The 20,398-nt window shown below is 42.6% G+C and overlaps 1 long non-coding RNA gene across 1 annotated transcript in view; it reads right to left on the reverse strand.

Moving 5' to 3' along the window:
• Positions 1–20,398, reverse strand: part of LOC149806560 (uncharacterized) — a 152,943-nt gene that overhangs the window by 108,208 nt on the left and 24,337 nt on the right. The window lies entirely within an intron of this gene.

Genomic DNA, 20,398 nt, shown 5'->3' on the forward strand with positions numbered 1-20,398 from the left:
AAGTATTGACTGCCTAACAAGGTCTTGGGTAAAGGGTTGACACAACCTACCTTTTTTTCTACCAAATGGCTCTTCAAATGCATGAATAGGTTGCAGATGAGCCTTATGTATCATCTGATTGGGTTTTCCTACCATTTGACAAATAGGACAAGATCTACAATATTTAGAAAGTGTACATTTAATTTTCAGCCAATAAAAATGATTTAAGATCATGTGATAAATCTTACTGACTCCTAAATCACCAGACAAAAGAGTTTCATGGGCTAGACTGAGTTTCCTGTTGATATGAATTGGGAACAACAATTTCGTAGCTTACTGACCACTAGTCATCAGTGGGTACCTCGGGTGGAATCCATTTCCTCATAGGGACCCCATTTGTCACAAAATAAGTTGGTACTTGTGTGGCATCAGTTTCACTAATAGCCCACTGAAGCAAACAGGCGATCTCAGGATCTTGTTTGTGTGACACAGCTAGTGATTTTCTTTTATCACCCCGATTATAATTAAGAGAATGAGTAACCAAAAGGGTATCGCTGTGATTAATACTTTTGATTGATCAAAAATGGGAGCAAAAGTGACCTACTTAAAAGACTGACATGTAGAGGTGTCAGCTAAAGGAATAACATCCTGATCAGCATCATTCTCAAGAGCTTTCTTTGCTATAGCTCAAGTAAATGCACAAGCTATATATAAATTTGGGATTTCATCTTTAATAGGATCAATCCTTTGATCCATACAAGGCCTGTCAGTTACAACTGGATTAACCACTACCTTATCTCTAGTTGGGTCATTACCTAGTATTAACTGAACACCCTCAATGGGCACAGAGGTTACCACTCCTATGATCAATTGTCTTGCAACAAAGTCTGATGAGAAATTAACACAATGGAGATGAACTTTAACAAATCTGTACTCTACACCCTGAATGAGAATACTTTCACTAGAGAAAGGCAGCTTATTTGACAATAAAAGATCCAGAGAAGCAACTGCGTCTCTTAATATCTTAATAGGAATAGACCGGGCATTATCACCAACAAGTAACGCTGAATCATTCAACATGAAGGGTTCATAATTCTCAATAATAATAAAAATATCAGATGGGTTTGCTAGACCAGTCAATATATTTCAATTCATGACTGTAACCACGACCTCTTAGAAACAAGAGCACTCGGAACAGCTGTTATTATTGTGTTGTCTACATTTCAACCTATGTATAGCAGTTACAAATAATGTACCAATAAATGCACTTGGGAAGATATAGGACTTTTTATCTGTCTTATTAGAAATTTGATTCTTAATAATTGCATTAGACTTGGAAGTACCCACGTGAGACTGAATGACATTTTGGCAAAAAAAAAAAAAAAACTGCTGAGGAAGATTTATCGAGATATGGAACCTTGTGAGTCAAAGAATAGTCATTGGCTGTACTAGCTGCCTTCTATAAGGTTTCAACCTTTTTCGCATCAGGGTAGTTCTGACGTCACTATGGATACAATTCTTAAACTCATCAATCAAAACAATTTGTCTAAGGTTATCGTAATCTTTGTTAACCTTCTTGCCTGTACACTCTCTATTAAACAATCGTTCTTTTTCCCATGTAAGGTCAAGACCAGTCTGGGTAGTTCCTTCTATAAAATTTATAAACCTTTGACGATAGGCCATGGGCACCATCTCATAACCTCCGCTCCGGTGGCCTAGTGGTTAGAGCTTCCGCCTCGGAAGCTGGAGGTCGTGGGTTCCAACCCCGGCCGAGTCGTACCAAAGACTTGCAAAATGGCACTAACAGCTGCCTCGCTTGGAGCTCAGCATTAAGAGGTCAGTGTTAGGACTGATTGGCCTGGTGTCAGGATAATGTGACTGGGTGGGACATCATGCTACGTGTCTGCAGCATGATGCCACAGTGCTAGACATCACTATAAACTGCCACACTGCAGACATCGTAGCGATATGACTGAAAAAATGCTAAAAGCTACGTTAAAAATCCAAATCACACACACCCATCTCCTAACCCTTCAAGATATATTCCTTGACCAGATCATAATCATAACTTTAAACTAATGAGAGTGAAGTGCAGACTTGCTTTGCCATTAAGTACTCTTTCCAATACTCTCGGCCATTTCGAATTTTCAGCAATTTTCTCAAAACGATGAAACTATTTGTGTACCTCCTTTACTTTAAAAGGTGGTGCCAACCAGTGTGTTTGGCATTATCAAAATTAGAAGTTGTGAATACAGGAGTAGTGAATGGGGCCACCCTAGGGACAATGGGACTTAGCATTAAAAACACCCCTGGGCCACTCTAGGGACAATGGGAATTTAACATAGAGTTTGGGCTTGTCTAGAGACAAGGGGAATTGAACATGGGAATAGAGTTTGGGTTTGTCTAGGGACAAGGGGAATTGAATATGGGATTTTTTTTTAAAAAAAAGCTTTTTTAAATTTAAATTTAAATTTAAATTTAAAAAAGGGTAGGCAATGGAAAGGCTATCTCTTTTCGAGAAATATGGCTGGCCCTGAAAAGGGCCTTTGGGTTTTCTTCTTCTTCTGCTTCTAATTTCTTCTTTTTCTCCACCAACTTCTTATTTTATCTCCAACACTCTTTCTCTTCTTTTCTTTCTTTTTTTTCTCCTCCTCTTCTTTCTTCTTCTCTTCCTCCTCTTCTTTCTTCCTCTTTTCATTTTCTTCTTCTTTTTCAATTTTTTCATTCCATGCTCTCATCCTTATCCTTTCCTCTTCATCCTCCTTCTCCTCCTTTATCTCTTTCATTACACCACTTATCTTGTCCTTTACCTTTCTCAAGTTATTAATTTCCATCTTTACACGATGGGGACTATAGGAATAGTGGTCTTCAACGAGTCTTATTAACATCCGCTCCATCATTCCTAAATTGTCTAAAATGTCTTGCAATGTTTGCATCTTGTCCATTTGGTTCGAAGCCATTTTCTTTGTAGAATGGTTTGAACGACGAATACTGTGGGTTCTTATAGTGAAAGCGCGGACGTGATGGAAAACATCCCCTTAAACATAAAATTGATCTTACCTAGATAATGACCAAAGAAACAGCAACGCGCGGACGTGAAGGAAAACATCCCCCTACTTTTCTCATTTCATATAATAAAACCCAAACTATACTCTCCACATACGCTAAGAAACAATAAACAAAATCCATAATCTACTATCCACACAATCGTACGTGAGCGGTTACAAAACCCAAACTATACTCTCCACATACGCTAAGAAACAATAAACAAAATCCATAATCTACTATCCACACAATCGTACGTGAGCGGTTACAAAACCCAAACTATACTCTCCACATACGCTAAGAAACAATAAATAAAATCCATAATCTACTATCCACACAATCGTACGTGAGCAGTTACAAACACAAACACACAAACACATACCCTCGCACTATGAAAAAAGAGTTAGTGTTTATAATCACACTACTCTACCTACACACACACACACACACATTGGCAAATCGATAGTTATTTCTTTTCTAGAGTATTGGGTAGCCCTTAAAAGGGCTTTTTTTTTTTTGAACTCCAGATGCACCTATCTAATGGTTGCACCTTCCTGGCCTGGCGCCACACACGCATCTTCTTCCCCAGTCTCCTTTCACCTTTCTTCTGGGGAGCGCAGAGGGAGGATGATTCGCTTCAACACCCCAATCCTCTGTCTCGGGAATATTGTACGACATCCTCTCTTCTAGCTTCTTTTCCTCCTCTTCCCTCTGTCTTCTCTCCTCCTCTTCGTCCTTCATTCTTTCCTCTTCTACTATAGCCTCCGCGGCCAGTTCATTTAACAGGCGCCTGACATATTCCAGATGTATCTGGAGTTCAAGAAGTTTGCTTATTCTGCTATTCATTCTTGTGTTGATCAATCAACAAGGGTAGCTAGACTGCCCAGCGAGTTTCAATTTATAGTGAAAGCGCGGACGTGATGGAAAACATCCCCCAAAACATAAAATTGATCTTACCTAGATCATAACCAAAAAACAACAACGCGCGGACCTAAAAGAAACACTCACTCACTTTTTTATGCTACCCATCACTATTTTAAAATTTTTTATAAATCACTTCAATAGACTATCCACATACGCAAAGCAATCCAATCTAACCCAAAATTTACACCTCAAACACCAAAAAAAAGACATCATTTTAATCTACTATCCATACCAACTTACTTAACCACTTACAAACACAAACACACAAACACATACCCTCACATTTTTTTAAAAAAGAGTTAGTGTTTATTTTCACACTACTCTACCTACACACATTGGCAAATGGATTGTTATTTCTTTTCTAGAGTATTGGGTAGCCATGAAAAGGGCTGTTTTTTTGTTTGCTATGGCATTCTTTTTTAGTTTCTAAGAATGCGATGTCCTCTGAGGATAGACTTTCTGGCGATAGGTCTGCTTCTTCGAAAAGAGAAGAAGAACTCTTTGGTGTCGATACGACAATCGACAAAGCCTCTGTCAGCTTCAGGTTGCTGCTGCTGTTGTTGTTGTTGCTGCTGTCTCTGAAGTCTGTACTTCTCTGTCCATTCTTCTTTTTCCCTGTTCATTTCTTCTCTGAAGAGCTCTTCTATCAGGTCTTCAGTGATTTTTAACATTCTCACATTCTCTATTTCTTCTGGCTTCGGTATCAGACTGTGTCTGACCCTATGCAAATTCACGTAGGCTTCGTTGAGTTTAGCTAGTTTGGAGCACATCTTCGTAGGAGGATGAGTCGACAATGGATGGTTAGACTGGAAACAACCCCGGTTCTTAAAGTCAAAGCGCGGACGTGAAGGAAAACATCCCCCACACGGTTTTTGAGTCGCAACGTTTAGTGAGTGTCATGAGAGGGATAGTAAGAAATGAAAGAGCATCAATCCAACATTCTTATAGCTAAACAAACCACAAAGGCACTTTTTTCAAAACACAACATTTTTTATTCAAAATTCACTTAACACTAAACAACAACTCTAACATTTTTAACAATAATCCAACAATATAACATCAAACAATTTTTTCAAAACACAACATTATTTATTCAAAAATCACTTAACACTAAACAACAACAACTCTAACATTTTTTAACAATAATCCAACATTTCATGTCCAAAGTTTCTCCACTAGGTAAAGAGGGACAACAATCTTCCATGGTTTCTAGTAATCTAGAATAACTTCTCTCAAACTGTTGATTTTTATCGTATTATCGAATTCTGCATACAGGATGACGTTCACCGTTTCATCAGGGTCTCGGTCTTTAAACTGAATTTCCACACGAATCTGACCGGATTTTATAGGGTGGAAATGTCCCTCGTCGCTGCCTTGGTCTGGAGTGAAATCGAAAGCCCACAAAGCATAGCCTCCTGCATAATCCTCGTACGTAATACCGTGACTGGTATTGGTTCCTAACTGTCCAGTGGCTTCGTACAAGGACAAGTACGATCTCAAGTAATTCTTCTTGGCAAAGTCAGGTTCAAACGGTCGGGTACACAAGGTTTTGCCATCGCGACTGACTTCGATTTTGGACGCGCCAAAGTGTTGAAAGTAGAAAGGATTTTTTTCGGCAGCTCCGTTGAAGGCTGTATTCTCGACGATACCAACGATCAAACGTTTGGGTAACTGTCCTTGGAACAGATGATCTTCGATCATGGATCGCTGTCCCTTGGGAATGGTGAAGGTTTTCACTTCCACGCGTCGTATGGGATACTTGGCGGTCGTTCTGCTTAACGTCTGACTGATGTCGTTTCCCACTTTAGGTAACACTTCCACACGGCGTACGTAGAGTCTGGTTTCTTGGATTTTGGTTTTGTAACCGTCACTATCAGCCATCAAATGGAAAGCGGCACTGCTACGATTCAGTCTCAGGCGGACATCCACCACGCTCAGCAAATACTTTTCTTGCAACCACATGTCCAAATGCAAACGATCCATCAGTTCTAAACTTGTGTCGACTCCCGTGATTCTCTTTCTTCGTTCTACAAATCCATCATTGTTGTCTTTCTTTTCATCAGTTTCCAATATTTCAAACTTGGTAGGTTCGTCAGCTTCCCATACTACACAGGCATTGAGATGAGTGTTCTTGGCATCTATTCCGTACGTCAAGAGATTTTCCAGGTAGGCACGATAAGGGTAAGTATCCATGCTGCTACTGACCAGTTTGTTATTCAAGTACAAGTCCGCTCCACTGAACAAGGAATGCATGAAATTGTTGACGGGAGCTACTGCTTCGTCGTCTATAGGACCTCCAGTCTTATCTAGAATTTTGACTTTCAGGTACAAGTAACTGCTATTCAGATCGATGTAATCTTCGGGCTGTCCTTTGATTTCAAACTCGATGGGAGCGGAATCGGTCAGTGAGGAGACGGGGTGAAATTCCACCCATTGGGATTCTTGCATCGTCATCATCGTGGGGCGCATGGCAAACAGGTCTAGTTCCGTCTTGGAACAAGCGCAAGATTCTCGGTGCATCATTTTTTGTCTCTTTTCTCAATAATCGAAAACGTCTAAGTCTCGAACGGTTCTTCTTTTCTTGGCCTTTCTCGCTTGAAGTCTGGTGAAAGGGTGTTTTCTTCGTCGTCTCTTTCTGCCTTGTCCTTGCTGAATGCCTGACTCGGTAGCGTGCAGGGCATTTATAGGTGTTTCTCGTTGGCCTAAAATGTCTTTGCCCGTTTGCAGCAAGACATTTTTGCCTGCCCTCATGAAGGCTTCTTTAGGGTTTTGTTTGTCGATGATGACATTTTGGAGAAATTCTTTGCCTTGCGTCAATGCCGCATCTTTCAAGGCGTGCAATCCGCGTGTCACCATCGGTTTCAACACCGGGGCCACCGAACGAAAGGCCGATTTTAACATATCTCCTAAGCCGTGTCCTCGCTGTCGAGCAACCCCTCGGTACACTGGATACATGACTTACTTACGAGTCGTGAGAGAACCGTTTTCGAAAATGGAGTTTCACCGTGACTTTTCCTTTGGTGAATGGAATATTTTGTCCCAGATCTCCTTTTATAGCAATGTTGACCGTGTCCAAATACGACTTGCTGACCGGCAAATAGTGAGGATGTACAAATTCGCGGTGGACGTGGTAAGTGTTTCCACCTTCCTCGTCAGCGCCCGTGGCAGAATCTACTTTGAAAGGAATGACACGCAGTAACGGCACGGAGGTGTGTCCCACCACGTTGTACTCCACCACATCGGAATACACGAACATCAAATTCAGTCCTTGGTTCAGTTCTACCGGGGCACGAAATAACTTGCTAAAAGACTCGTTGTCGTAAACGATGGGTAATTCGTTTTTCTTGATCATGGCCTTTCTCATGTCCATGTCTCCGCCCAACATGTCAAACAATTCAGGACAAAATCAAATGGACATGATTTTACTCCGTTCAAATTTCATCAAGAAGCGACGAGCTGCTTTGTGGTACTCCATGGTGACATTTTTGTTGACATGCTCCAAAGCTTTCAGAAACACGACATTAAACCTGGAGGTTATGGTGCTGACCAAATGTTGACCACTAAAATAATAGCCTGGGGGAATGAACAAGTGATAGGTGGTGTACTTTTGTGTACGGGTTTTCTTGTCATATTTGACATTGCTATCCATCCACTGTTGCATTTGCTCGTCATGAACTTCCACATCAAAAAAATTTTGATTGGGAAGGACATTGAGGACTTGGGTCGGGTGAATCATTTCTACTAAAGCCACTTCCCAATGGGCTTCGTGATCTAACTGGATGGCCTGAGGTAATTTGGCCGTGTAACAGCACAACGTGTTGTTGGGAAACACCTCCATGGAACTGTCACTGGGTAAGGTTAAGTAAAATTGGTTTTGGTGACTCATAATTCCAGAGTTCTGTGGCTGTCCGAGGGGTTAGTGGACGTCAGAGGCGTGTCTCCGTCTAAAATGGAGTTCTGGTTGTGATTGAAGTGGTGACTGGCACTGGCACTGGACACAAGGTTCCCGGGGTTCCCGTTCGAGGTGAATTTCAGGGAGGGATTAGCAAGCAAGGTAACCGATGCAACTGCTCAATAAAATGGTCCACAATTGTTTGTCTCCTTGTTGCAAACTCAAATTGGCAATGGCTGCCCCGATGACACAATGCACCATGAAGATTTGGCAGAAAAAGACGATTTGCGTTTTAGGCACACGTTCTCCACACCACACCCACAAGGGTTGTTTTTGTAAATCTTGCACAGAAGAACTAGGTGAAGGAGGAGTGGTCGACGTAGCTGCGTCTGCTGTGTGAAAGGGCATGATGGTCACTTCTTTTTATAGTCGATGACTTGCGAAGCGTCGATCCAAGAATCAAAACTGGGTGGATATCCTTTCCAACGTACTTTGACTTCTTTGACACGTCGTTTGCCCACTTTACGGGTTCTGCGTTCGAGAATGCTTTCGATGTCGTACACGTCGTCTTCTTTTTTGGTGACACGTTGTAACTCGGGCAAATAAAACGTTCCTTTGAGCACTTCTCCGTTCATGTCTTCCAATTTATAGACGGCAGGATGACGGCCATGCACTCGTCCAGTGACGCGAAACAATTCGGTCGTCCAGTTAGGTAAGTAACCTTTGTCGAAAGAGCGTTTGGTTTTGCCAATGCGCACCCAATCTCCTACGGCCAACTCTCCACTTTTCTTGGGGACAGCCCTCGTCGGGGACGTACCTAACAGGCGCTCAAACACCAACACTTCGTTGTCGGGAGTCACGTCTTGCGGGGCACGTCCAATGCTTCGATGGTAAGATTGGTTGTACGCTTGCACCAGGTGCGGTAAGATGTCGATGTACTTCAGAGTGTGGTGATGCGTAAAATATTTCCACATGCGTTTTTTTCAAAGTGCGTTGAAAACGTTCCACGATGCTGGCTTTGGTTTCGGGATTCTCGGTGGTAAAAAAATGAATGTCACGTTTCTTTAATTCGTTTTGGAAAGCTTGGTTCAGAAATTCGGTACCTTTGTCCGTTTGCCATCGAAGAGGGTGACGACCGGTTTGTTTCAACACTCGTTGCAGGGCTCGCACTAACTCGCTGCTCGATTTGGAAGTCAAGGGTACGACCCAAGCAAATTTGGAAAAGACGTCGATGACACAAAACAAATATTTGTAGCCACGATTGTAGCTGGCCAAATGAGAGACATCGGCTAAATCGGCTTGCCATTGATGATCGATGCTTTCCACTCGGGTGCGACTTCTGGCAAACTTGCGTCGAATGGGTTTGTGCAAAGTGTAGGTAGCTTGTTCTTGTAACCATCGTTGCACTTGAGGTAAACGGAGACTTTTCAGTCGCGTTTTGGCAGCACGATACAATTTTTGAACTCCTGCGTAACCTGCAGGATGGGAGGGATCGTAGTAAATGCTGGCTAAGACTTTTTCCATTTTTATTTTTTGTGTTAATAAGACACCCACTCTTGGAGGATGCTACTCTTTTTCTCTTGGGGTACTTTCTTGGATTGCAATGCTTTGCGCGTGCGGCCGGCAAGAGGTGTTGAAGAGGAGGAGGATGTCTGAGCGGGGGATATCGATTCTTGTTTCACTTCTGTCTTCACTTCTGTCTTCACTTTCTTTTTCTCTTGTGACGAAGAAGGGGTGGCCATCATCTTTTTAATCCATCCAATTCTGGAGGTAGGTGGTGTTGTTAACTTGCGTACTTTTTCTGGTGGAGTTTGAAACCCTTCTTCTTCTTCTTCTTTTCCTTTTTCTGTCTTGGTCACTGGTACTGGTGGTACTGGTACTGGTACTGGTACTGGTGATGGTGCTGGACTTTTCATCAAGGTCTTAAAATCTTTCAGAGTGGGTAGAGCTGTTTCGTCTAAAGCTTTCTGGTGAAAGAGTTGCAGTCGTTGCAAGAGTTGACCGTACTTTTGCGATTTTTCTGTTTCGGACAAATCTTGGCGATCCATCAAGGACTGCAATTCGTGTTGTAACTGGGACATCTCGCTCAAATTGGGATTTGGAGGGAAATGCGGGGTGCGTTGTTCTTGCCACCGATGGTATTCCATCCATCGTTTGTAAGGCACTAAAGCTAGTTTTCGTCCTTCCATGGGGTTGTCAGGGGTCAATTCTGAGATCTTGGGACTTCCGAGGGCCTTTTTATCTTGCTCCCACGAGTCCTCCCAACATGGTTCCCAAGACTTCTTTCAGTATGGGACCTAACAAGAGAGGCAAAATGCCTCCACGTTGGACCAACATCTTCTTTTTTTGACGAATGGGAATTTTCTTTCGAACCATTTGGCGAAGAACGTGACGATGCTTGCTTAAGCATTGTTTCTGGTGTTTGGACAAAGGGATCGTGCCTTTCAAAACGTTCAAACAACATTCGCACACGGTATCGATGACCTCTTTGGAGGCTGTTTGAATGAGTTTTTTTCGTAGGGGTGGAGAAGCTTTGGACAGGACAGATAACATGTCCCCATGTTTGGCTAAACGTGGTGGCAGTCCTTTCCTTTTCTTTCCTTGGGGTTTTCTGGAGGGTGACATCTTTGAGTCTTCAGGAGCACCAAAAAAATACTGATACCCGACTTGGTCACAGGCCTTTTTTATACTGGAACGCGTCGCCACTGATTGTCTTTACGTCGTATCAGTTTGAGGACAGGCATGACACGTCGTGCAGGGGTACGCAACGGACTAAATCGAGCCAGTTCTTGCTTGGACAAATCCAGTAAACTTTGTAACATGCCCGATCTTTCATGGACTTTGATTTTGGGAGAAGGTACTTTGTGAGCAGCAGCCACTGCCACTAAATTGGAGGGTCCTGCCACTGGGGAAGTTCTTGTGGGGGTCATCAACGGAGAAGTTCTTGGTGTAATCAATGTCTCCAAGTACTCTTCAGTTCCTGGTGTCATCAACGGAGAAGTGGACAAACGTGAGGATGCCGGAGACGCAGTCACTGCCGTGGCAGATCGTGGTTTGCGAGTGTAAGGTTGCGTCCTGGCCGAAGAAGAAGTGCCTCTCTTGCGACAAGTTTTCTGTGGACTTTTCTTTTTCTGGGGACTTTTTCTCTGTTTCTTTTTCTGGGGGCTTCTTTTCTTTTTCCGGGGTGGTGGTGTCTGGTCAGAGGAGGGTCCTGCCACTGGAGAAATTCTCCTTGGGGACCTGGTCTTTTACTTCTTGGGGCTTCGTTGGACTTTTGTCTTGGGTATAACTTTGGGGGTATTAGGATCCCATCTTAAGAGTGAGCGAATGATGACCCCTCCTAGAGTACCGCTCCCTCCAGGTTTCAAAATGATTTGTTTTTTAGTTTGAGTGTCGATGCGGGGATCGGCCAGTTGGACCAAAGCGACTTTGTTTCGATCGAAAAAGCGTTTGGTTTGATGAGGAATCTGAATGATTCCTTGGAGTAATTGACGTGCCGTCACCGTGAACCATCGTAAGACTTCTTTGAGACTAGCTTCTAAGACACGAGCTCGTGTTTGTGGATTTTTTTCTCGACTGATGCCATACAAGGCACGAATCAATTTGACGGGAAGATGCGACTGAAGGGACGTCATGTTCACACTGTGTGAGACAGACGAAAAAGGGCCTGAGGTTTTTATAGATTTTTTTATGGGGAGTGAAATGAAGTCGAGGACGGAGACGTGTACAGGACAGGCCCTCCGTCTTGGCACCAGTGGTGAAACAAGTGGGTACGAAATCGCAAATCCTCGGGGGTGGTAGGTTTCAAATCGACGAGTAAATAGGCGTGTGGCGTTTGAGTGGCATCGTCGTACGCCTGAGTCAGCCAAGGCGTTCCCAAATGTTTGGCTAAGACTTGCACTTGCGATTTATCTCGAGGGCTTTTAAACAAGACCACGTAATGCGCATTGAGACTGATGGTGCGATGGGCTTTACTTTGTTGAAACAAATTTTGGGTGATGTAAACGACACTGGCATTACGGTGATGCCCTTTGCGCGTGAACCACAGTTTAATTTCTTCTTCGTCTTCTCCTAACATGTCGTCAAAAATGACCAAATGGGTTAGACGGGAGTCAGAGACGATGCCGTCGTCTTCTTTAGGAATGCCTTCCACAAACACGATGGAATCGCCTTGACTTTCTCGCAAGAGGCTGTACGCCGATTGCCACTCTTTGTAACACCACACGATCCGCTGAGGTGGCCGATCGATTAAATGATGTTTATGTTCGATCAAACGTTTGACGAATTCGGTTTTGCCTGAACCGCTAGGTCCAGCAATGAGCATGTTAAAGGGATGGCGAAGATACAAAGCCTCCCAACTGGCACGATTTAAGTGTTCGTCAATGACTTTGACAGTAGAGGAAGAGGGAGCAGAGACAGCAGAGGTAGCCATTGTGTGAGAAATGTCACTTGTGACACGAAAAACAAACAAGACAAGAGTTTATATACTTTATCAGAACACGTTTATTGAATGTTTTTTTTCAAACATGAATACGAAAGACAAAAATACATAAAAGCCAAAGGCTTAAGTACAAGAATTAAAGGCACATGATAACCATGAACGTGGAATAAAAACAAGTGTCTGTACAACAACCACATGTTTTGGGTAAAGTTGTAACCAGTTCTATAGTAGGGGTAAGGTCACACAAGTGTCCTCCCGAAAGGGTCTTTCAGGCCTGTCCACGACAGTCCTGTCCTGGGTGACGGGTTCTTCTGACACCGTCACTAACACAGTTTGAAAAGTAACTTTTTTCCTTGAATAACTCTCGTGCATACTGGGCCACTTCTTGTGTCCAAGCCTCAAAACCCTGGTCTCGGTGATGTCCAACATTTGACTCCTAACCAATCTGGTTTCTTCTTCGTCAACGACATGGTAAGTTACTTCAATGAACAATGAACTATCGATCTTGCCTAGGGTTCCTTTTTATATACAGACCAATACCGATGTGACCGTACGGCAACGTAAAGTGATTGGGAAGTCGCACTCGCTTCTGGTATACAATTTGATAGACTTTTTCCAAGGGTCGACTGACGATGTGGTGAGTGGGTAAACGTACAATCTTGTTCGGTTGATAGGTGGTCACTTTAAAGTTTCCATCCTCTCCCGATTGCAAGGCTTCTTTCAATACCCCAAAGTTGACCACTCGACTGGTACGATAATTCAGAGTCAGTCCTTTCACTTTGCACGTCGTGTGCACTTCTCCTTGTTTGTCCCGGTATTCGTAGCCGTAATTTTTTGGGCCGCCACTGACGAAACTTAGAATCTTGTCGTCGGGATGCTCGTCTGTCCAGGCTCCTAAACGGTCTCCTTCGATGTCAGGGTGCTGTTGACTCGGGTGATGGATGTAAATGCAACTGTCCGTGTCAAAGTACAGGACGCGTTCTTCTAACAGTTCTAAAGCTTCGTACAATTTTAAGCGAGCATGAGCTGTCACGTAAGCCGCAATGATGACATTTCCAAAAGGGTCGTCTTGTACAAAGTCTAGATCTTCTTCGTAATTGACCAAGATCAAATCCTCTCGAACGACGTCCACGTGTTTCATGTATTTGGTTTTGTCGTGAATCATCTGGAAGTAGCGGGAAGGTTCTGTCAAATATTCCGTCTTGGGTAAACACGGTCGTTGTGCCATTTTACCCCACAAGCAATTTAACATCACTTTGGCAAACGATCGCCTGCCTTCGTTTTTTTCGATGTGGTCTAAAGAGATGCCTTCTTGTTCGTAGTATTTCTCTTTGAATTTTATTTGGTCTTCGGGAGTGTGACACCAGGAAGGATAGCCGCTGGCTTCTTGTTTCAGTTTCAAAAAGGCATCCAAGTAGTCGGCGAAAACGCCCGTTCTTCCTGGGTGTGATGGCAAGGCTGATCTTGGTTGCACGTTTCGGCACAAGTACGGCACAATGGAAACATCAGTTTGCCTTGACAATGGTGAGGTAAGACGGGATGGTATAGGTTCGTGGGAGGCAAAACTTTACACTTGATCAAGCCTTCGTATTGTCGAATGTTTTTCAGGTCGATGTGTTCCGTTAACAATTCCGGGTGCCCTACAGGAAAGCGACAATATTTGCACACGTAGGGATACAGCGAACACACGTCCAAGTATTTGATTTCTTCTCCTTTCTCTTCGTCGGCTTGGTACAGCAAACAGGTGGCATTGGTCCTTCCTCCGTACAAACTATCCCTCGGGTTCAGCGGGTCCATGAACTGGTAACCTTCCACGAGGCGTTTAAACTCGGGATCGGTTTTCATACGGTGATCGTACTCGTGTTCCCACATTTCCACCACTTGGTATCCTTCCTGTTCTAACTTTAGGCGCCGCTGACAAGTGTCCTGGTACAAGTCTTCCATGGTTCGTTGCAAAAACTGATTTTTAGTGCCACGGTCAGGGTAACAGACGGGACATCCGTGAAATAAGCAACCGTTAAACTCGTACACGATCTTGGGGTTTTCTAAGTCGCAGCCATCGACCGAATACGTTCCGATGGTCTTTTCGCCCCCTCCGTTGCGGGCATGCTGAATCCACTTGTCTTCCTTGTCGCACAAGTAATGTAACCAACGTAGGGCTTTGACCGAGTATTGACGTTTGACAAAGTGGGTCGTTTGAGGACTGATGACACCCACAGTGTTTTCAGGCATGAATCGTTGTCGATACACTAAGGAACACGCTTTGGCAATGGTGCAAGCTTCTTTCAAAGGATCGACCCCTCCGTGTTCCATGAACAGTTCTCGAAATTTTCCACAGCAACGCCGTAAAATGTCCACGTCGGAACGACAATACTTTAGCATTTCTTCCTGAAAGTCGAAAGGGTCCGAGGCGTGAGCCTGGTACCAAGCGTAGAAAGCTTCTCGTTGTTCGGTACGCATGTTGTCGGGGTCGTAATAGTGAGCCTCAGGCAAATGGGGTAGAACGGCATGTTGATTGGCTTCCGTATTGAAAAAGTGTGGAAAGTACCCTTTAGCCATTTCTGTCATTCCAAACGTTTTAGGCATTCGACTCAAAGGCATGGCCAAATAGCTCATCGAATCTTTAAACTGTACTTGTCCCATTTGCATGAAAATGATTTTAGCTCCGTTCAAAGTCACTTTAGGGCGCTCGGTGCCTTGTTCCGTATAGTACCTCAAAAGAAACTGTCCATCGTATCCGGAGAAATTGTGAGCCATCACTGTGGCATGACGATGACAATCTCCGTAACGTTCGATGTCCTCTTGGCTCCACGTCTTGTCGATGGGATCTAAGACCCATTGGGCGAAATCGGCTAACGTGTTCGGTCCTCGAAAGATTTTTTCACGCCCTCCAGGAATCTTGCTGCAGTGAGGGCAATGACTGAAGATAGGTTCTTGAATGCACTTCTCGCACGCTCGATGAGCCACGCAGAAATTAGGAATGTGAATGCCGGTCTCTTGCATGCATTCGAAATCGATAAAGATGAAATTACTTTTCTTCTTGTGACCGTCCTCTTTCTCTGGTGGGGGTTGGTATTTTTGCACGTAGCATTGGTGTTCCAAGTCGACGATGTGGTGACAAATGTGACATTTTTTCTTTCCTCGACATACGTGTGCCTTGGTACTGTTGGTACATATGCCTTGTCTACACGTAGGGCACAATCTCAGGAGTTGACAAGCACATTTCTTCTGTGAACCTTGTGTTTTCAAATGTTGTTGGTAACAGGTAGGGCTGACAAACGTGCGCAGACAAGTCGAACAAGGCACTGGTTCTTCGCTCAGACACGGTGGAGAGGCCAAACATCCTGGGCATTTCCATCCACAATGCTTGTGTTGCTCTAGATTATTATAACCATAGTCACATTTCTCACAGTAATGTCTGTATCCCAGGAATCCGGTGATAGTGGTAATGGTATCGAAATGGTCATCGTGATGATAAACATGAATGTATTTTCCGTCCTTAAAGTCTTGGCCTCGAAATAACAGAGGTCCGCGCATTTCTTGAGGGTGCACTTTCAAGGTGTAGCGTGGAGCTAGGGCATCTTGCAATTTTTGCATCTCAGGAATGCCACAGGGTGTGTCTTTGGACAGGCCAGCTTGTTGCAACAGGAGTTCTGCTTCGTTTCGTTGTTTGGTTCGGTTCGATTTTCGAATGTTCTCCCAGGTTCTTTTCCATTCTACCGTGTCGTTCTTGTTGGCATAGGTTCGTCCCACCACGATGGCACGGGCTAAACACATCTGGTCTTGAGGGTTGTTAATTCGGACGAGACTCTTTTTGGTGTTGCGAAGGTCGTCCACCAATAACATCTTTTTGCGTCCTGTCCCTTGAGGAAGAGAGACGTGGGCCATTTTCAGTGTGGCTTTACCATCGGTGATGTCAAACTGGTCATTAGATTGTTGTATGTGTTGAATCTTGTCCATGACTTTGGAAGGGGTTAGTTCTGCGGGTCTGCTAAACTCGATCCAAACAGGGGATTTCAAATCGTCGTGATCTATGGATAGTGTCAAGCGATCGTCTTCTTTGGGTTGACATTGTCGCTTGAGTGAGGTGAGCAAAGAATCCCACATCTCGGTGATAAACCCTTCTGCTTTCTCCAAGGGTACGTCGGCCTTGAAATCTTTAAACTTCACCGTGTATTTGTAAGCCGTGGTTCTAAATTTTCTAGAGGAGCGCTTTTCCGTCTCTCGAATGGAATAGTACTTTTCAGGGTTGACTAAGGGTGGTGAACTTGGTTTAGAGGGTTCGGATTCTGGTTCACTCATGTCCTCTTCAAAATCACTGGCATGAATTTGTGCCAAGATTTCAGCCCTGGTACGAGGCGATAGATCACGTTTCTGCCTCTTACTTTCTTCTTCTTCTTCTTTCTTCTCGAATGAATAGGATCGTTTCATCTTGAGTGCAAAACATCAAATGACTCAAGTTTAAACACCATAGACTAATTTATAGTCATGACAAACCAACGTATATAAAAGGGTGTGTGTCTTGTCCTTTCACTATTCATTTCACTCTCAAACCGAGCACAACGATGGAAGAGACTACCCAGATGGAACGTTTCGTCAGAGCTTTGCGAGGGGTCATTAGAAAATTCTCTTCAGACCAGCCTACGGACTACTCTCCTTCCTTTCGAGATAAAAGTCAGGATACTTGCTATATCTGTCAGAAGAAAGGGCATTGGTCTTCAGAGTGTCCAGACCGTCAAAAAAGAAAAAAAAAACAGGGGCTAAAAAAGACAAAAGTCAAGAAACCTGTTATTATTGTAAAGAAAAAGGACATTGGTCTCCAGATTGCCCAAAAAAGAAACAAGAGGAGTCAGAAGAAAAGAAGGATTCTTCAGAAGAAGAGAGGGATTCTTCGGAAGAAGAGAGGGATTCTTCGAAAGAAGAGAGGGATTCTTCAGAGGAAGAAGAGGAAGAAAGAAGACAATTCTATTTAAAAGAGGCAAAGAAACAGGAGAAGAAAAGAAGAAGGGAAGAAAATGAGGAAAAAACGGTGAAGAAATTCAAAAAACAGAGAGACTAAATAATGAGAAAGAAGAAGTGTACGAACTTTTTAAAGTGTTCTGTTGTGAATTGTGAATTGGATTGTAAAAAATGGATAAAAGAATACATGAATGATATAAGGTAAGTGTCTTTGAGTTTTGATTTTAAAATAAGAAGCTACACTCACGCACTCATACACAGACACGTACTATAAGGGTAAAATGGGTGGGGTTTATTTTTGAGTTATTGGCAAATTGAAATTGTATTTCTTTTCGAGAAATGTGGGTGGCCCTGAAAAGGGCATTTTTTCTTTATGGTGTAGGAGTGAGTTTAACCAATCAACTTTAACTGCCTTAAGCCTTTGCCACGGCCAAGGCCTACTTCTGATGATTGGGTTGAAATCACTAAGGGTGGTACGACAGGCTTAGTCACAGGGTTGGCGTGTTTAGCTCGGGAAGGTCGTATTCTCTTCGGTCGTGATAAAGAAGTCTGATACATTTGTTTCAGACTTCTTAACTCCGCTAAAATGTCCAACAGTACCGTAGCCGTTTGATTTTCACCCTCTTGTTTCTTTGCTGCTACTTCTTCTTGCTGTTGTTGCTGTTGTTTTTTTCTTACCTCTTCTTGTTGCTGTTGCTGTTGCTGTAGGAGAAAAGCTTGTTCCGCTTCCTTTTGTCGTTGCATAAATTTCTCCAATTCTTCTTTCTGTCTCTGTCTAAAATTCTCCACTTGCGGTAATGACGAAGGTTCCGGAACAAATTCTTGCGAGGTAAGAAAATCCACAAAATCCCAATGTACCTCTTCTGAAAGTATGTCCGGGTTCCCTTGGGCGGTCTCCCCTGCTGGTGCACCCCAATGGATCGTTTTCTGAATTTCCGTCATGTTGAATCACTGTCGCATAGATTGACTGCACACAAGCGCTAGCGAATCTATATAGACCAACTGACGTCACAGACTAATCTCTTCGGATTGGATGCGGGCTGACTGAATTTTGTAACGCGTGTTTGGATTGGTGAATGAACTCAATCCGTTTCAATCCTACCTCTACCTATAAATAAGCGCAGTTCAGTGCATTGATTCACTTGTTCTCGTCGCTTCAAGATGTGGACCGATGTGCAATCTTCTACGCTTGTGTCTTCCATGATGTTCCGGACGGACATACCCATGTATGTCCGATCCAAGTGGACCGTTGTCCACAGGACAAACACCAGTCTGTGTATACGTAGGATCTACGTAGAAAGACAAGGATGCCTCAAAAGAGTCCTGATTTACGGTCCTACAGTGAAACGCAGCCTAAGGACAAGAAGAAGACCAATGCGGTGCCCTTTATGTTAATGGATACATTAACATAAACCCAAAGGCCCTTTTCAGGGCCAGCCATATTTCTCGAAAAGAGATAGCCTTTCCATTGCCTACCCTTTTTAAAATTTAAATTTAAATTTAAATTTAAAGAAAACTTTTTTAAAAAAAAAAATCCCATATTCAATTCCCATTGTCCCTAGACAAACCCAAACTCTATTCCCATGTTCAATTCCCCTTGTCCCTAGACAAGCCCAAACTCTATGTTAAATTCCCATTGTCCCTAGAGTGGCCCAGCGTTTTTCTCCATGTTAAATTTCCATTGTCCCTAGAGTGGCCCAGGGGTGTTTTTAATGCTAAGTCCCATTGTCCCTAGGGTGGTCCCATTCACTACTTACAGGAGAAGAGTGCTTTATTTGTTCTAATTCCTTTAATTTAAACTGCATTTGCCTTTCCTGCCTTTCTTTCAATTCATTTGCATTTCCCTGTCTTCATTCTCATTGCATTTGCCTCCTTTCCTTAAGCATTTGCATCTCTCTCTCTCCTCCTCCTCCTTTTGCATTTGCATAACCTATCTGCCTTTTCTTTTTCAGTTGCATTTTCAATTCCCAATTCTTCCTTTTCTCTTTGCCTTTGCATTTGATCTGTTTGTATTTGCATTTCATCCTTTTCTTTTTCTTTTGTATATGAACGTTTTGCATTTGCAAGTAATGCTGAAGCTTAAACTCTTTTAACTTGTCTGTCATCTGGTATCTTAACTGCAATTTCCATTAATTTCATGTCCGAACCAGATGGAGACTTCTTAATCAAACCCAGAACATTTTTATCAAGAGCATCTTTGTTTACCAAATAATCTGTCAAAACGTTCTTGATTTCTTGCTTCGTTGAAGAAGCCTTCGCTGTAGAAAGATGACAATGCTTGACAATATCATGGGTAGAATCTGCACTAAAGTTACTTTCATCAGATGTCAAAGATGAAAGTGTGTTGGTCTCACTATCAATCTCCAAAATATGAGAGAGTAATAAAATTTCAAAAACAGTCAAATTTAAATTGGAAAAAGTTAATCCATTAGAAATATTAAAATCTGGAAATATTCAAATCAAATTAAAATCTAAATATTACAGAAACTCAAATCCCTGAAATATTCAAATCAAATTCAAATTGCGTACGAGAAACCCATATTTATTACAATCTCTAGGGGCTTAAACTACACAAAAAGAATAAGCTATAACAAGTTTTTATAATTTAAAATAGTAATTTATTTGCCTAAAATACAGAGTGAAATAATATTTTTTAATATTCGCTAATGAATTCCTGCAAATTCTAAAAGTTTTATCAATTTAAATAGTTTCAAGTTATCCGAATCCGAATACGTTCCAAAGGTATTCCGAATGATGGCTGTAATGTTCTGTTCTACCAACACTACATAAGAAATGCTTTTCTTAAAATCCAACTGCTTTAAATGAAGTCACGGTAAATCCAATAGAGCTATTAAACAAAATGGTCTTTAAAGTGAATTTTACAGTACTGCAATTCCACCTCACTGTCTCTTCCAAGACCAGTAGCAATATCAAGAATAAATTATTCCGTACAATAATTCACATGTATAGTAAACTAACGGGCAATAGCTAGAATGGAATATAAAGCTTTAGAATGAATCATATGGTATTGCAAAATATTGATAGCAGTAAACAAAATCAGCTGTTCCATTTCTAGCAAATCAGGAACTAGGTCAGTCTGACCTTTTTACTAGTACCAGTATCCTTGTTGGATCAGATGCTGTTTACTTGAACTGTTT

The sequence above is a fragment of the Sinohyriopsis cumingii genome, chromosome 1 (assembly GCF_028554795.1).
Source record: "Sinohyriopsis cumingii isolate HCF-2022 chromosome 1, ASM2855479v2, whole genome shotgun sequence".
Taxonomy (NCBI): domain Eukaryota; kingdom Metazoa; phylum Mollusca; class Bivalvia; order Unionida; family Unionidae; genus Sinohyriopsis; species Sinohyriopsis cumingii.